Source organism: Nannospalax galili, unplaced genomic scaffold (assembly GCF_000622305.1).
Source record: "Nannospalax galili isolate Female #2095 unplaced genomic scaffold, S.galili_v1.0 scaffold1023, whole genome shotgun sequence".
Lineage (NCBI taxonomy): Eukaryota > Metazoa > Chordata > Mammalia > Rodentia > Spalacidae > Nannospalax > Nannospalax galili.
The window spans coordinates 130,287-133,181 of record NW_008349234.1 but is presented as its reverse complement, the minus strand read 5'-3'; positions in this window follow the sequence as shown (position 1 = coordinate 133,181).

Below are 2,895 nucleotides of genomic sequence, written 5' to 3'. Positions count from 1 at the left end.
CATTACCAGAGGTATACTACATGCATGGAGACAAAACACACACATAACAAATAAAAACAAACAAATAAATAAACCAAACAAGAAACAAAATAAACAGCAGCTGAGCATTGTAACCCAGGCCTGTGATCCCAGCACTTGGGAGGCAGAGGCTGGAGGATCAGGGATTCAAGGTCAGCTTTGGTGATATAAGGAATTGGAGGCCAACCTGGGCAATATATTTGAGACTCTGTCACCAAACAAAACCAAACAACCAGGACTCAGGTGGGTAAGAGTGCTTGTTATAGAAGCATAAGGACCTGAATTAGAGTCCCTAGCACCCATGTAAAAAGCTGGGCTTGGCCACATAAGCCTGTAACCCCAGCACTGTGGAGGCTGTGACAGGAGGACTACTGCCCTTCCCTAGACTATAAGTATTTTTTATAGCTGTATCTTAAAGTTGGAGGGTAGATGTTTTCACACACACACTCACACACACACACACACACACACACACACACACACACACACACAGGATAACAGAACTTCATTGTCAACAAGTAACAGGTTTGATATTCTTTCCATCCCATACCCCTCCCTCATTTAGATGAAGAAGATGATGATCTTTGAGACAATCTTTCCATATGTAACCCAGACTGTCCTCCGAGAGTCAATCCTCCTTCCTTTGCCTCTTCAGCTCTGTCTGGGATTACAGATGTGTGTCACCATGCCTAACTCAACTGTTATTTTTATTTTTTGTTGTTTTTTAAAGTTATGTATTTATTTTTATATGTATACGTATTTTGTTTGCATGTATATAAGTGCACCTATGACATGTAATGCCTGTGGAGGCCAGGAGAGAGCATTGGATACCCTGGAACTGGAGTTACAGATGGTTGTTAGCTGCCATGTGGGTGCTGGGAACCAAACCTAGGTTCTCTGCAAGAGCAGCCAGTGCTCTTAACTGTTGAGCCATTTCTCCAAGTTCCCAACTCAGTTATTTTAAAACAAATTCTAGATATTATTTCATTTGCAAATGCTTCATTACGTATAGGCTCTTTTATTAATCTTTCTATTTATTATTTACCTTTTTTTTTTTTTTTTTTTTTGGTCTTTTTGAGACAGGGATCAAAGGCATATGCCACTTTGCAGCCCTTGAGCATTTACTTTTAAATGTCTATGAGTGCATTGCCTGCATATGTGCAAGTGCACCTGTGTGGTGCAATGCCAGCGGCAGGTGCTGGATCCCCTGGAACTGGAGTTATAGATGGTTGCCAGCTGCCATGTGGTGCTGGGACTTGAACCCAGGTCCTCTGCAAGAGCAGCCAGTGCTCCCAATCCCTGAGCCCTTGAGCATTTCTTTCTTTCTTTTGGTCTTTTTGAGACAGTGTCTCCCTGTAGTCCCAGCAGTCCTGGATCTCACTATGTAGACCAGGCTGGCCTTGAACTCACAGAGATCCGCCAGCCTCTGCCTCCCAAGCGTTGGGATCAAAGGCATGCGCCACCACGCCCACTTTGAGCATTTAAGTTCATAATGTCTATAACTCCCCAATTTGTTACTCAGCCCAGTAGCACTCCCTTGTGGTCAAAGTAAGAAACTACTCTTTTGCTTTGTTTTTCTTTGTTTTGAGACAGTGACAAGCTTTTTTGTATTTTTTTTGTTTTGTTTTGTTTTTTGTTTTTGTTTTTTTGAGTTCCAGCTGGCCTGGCACTCACTATGTAGAGCAGACTGGCCTTGAACTCACAGAGATCCGCCTGCCTCCGCCTCCCAAGTGCTGGGATCAAAGGTGTGCACCACCATGCCCAACTTTTTTTTTTTAATTTTATAATTTTTAAAAGGTACAGCCCTGAGCCAGGTGTGGTGGCACACACCTTTAATCCCAGCACTCCAGAGGCAGAGGCAGGTGGATCTCTGTGAGTTCAAGGCCAGTCTGCTCTACATAGTGAGTTCCAGGCCAGCTGGGGCTACAGGGAGACCCTGTCTCAAAAAAAAACAACAAAAAGCGTTTCTTTCCTTTTCTCTTTTTCTGTTTTTGCTTTGGAGACCCTCCCAACCAATGTAGCTATGTGTTACTTTCATTGTAAGCTGCCTGCTTTCCTGGAGCCTGAGCCAAAAGCCATGGCTCTTCTCTTCTTCTCCATCTCACTTTCCCCAGCAGCTGCGGGAGATTTACAGCTTGCCCAACCAGTTGTTTGTTTCCCCATAAATTCTAATAAAATGGTTCTGGAGCTTTAAAGAAAGGGAGTGGGGTGCTTGAGGGAGCTTGTCTTTTTTGCCCTGTTAGTCATTATTCCTCCCAGAGAATGCATCTTTTCCTTCCTTTATTCTTTTCTCCTCCTCCTTCTCCCCCTCCCCCTCCCCCCTCCTCCTCTTCCTCCTCCTCCTGCTCCTTTTTTTTGCCATGCTGGGGATTGAATCCAGGGCCTTGTACATATTTGATACTCTACCACTGACCCATACTCCTCTCCTGTTCAAGTCACCATCTTGCAAGAAAAAAGTGAGCCCTCAGCAGATATCAAATCAAGAATGCTTCAGTTTGGACTTATAGACTTTCTAGAACAAATTTCCACCATTTGTCAGCCACACACTTTAAGCTTTCTTTTTGTGACAGCGGGAATAGATATAAACTCTTAGAGATGGGGCTGGAGAGATGATGACTCAGTGGTTAAGAGCACAGACTGCTCTTGCAGAAGACCCGGGTTAGAATCCCACATGGTGGCTAACAACTGTCCATTACTCCAGTTCCAGGGGATCTGATGCCCTCTGCTGACTTCCTCAGGCACTGCATACCTTGGGTGCACTTACACACAAGCAGGCAATACACTCACTCATACACATAAAATAAAAAATATTAAAAAATAAAACAGCGATACCTTGCAAAAAAAACCTATGAAGTATAGTCAAAATGCAGGGTGCAA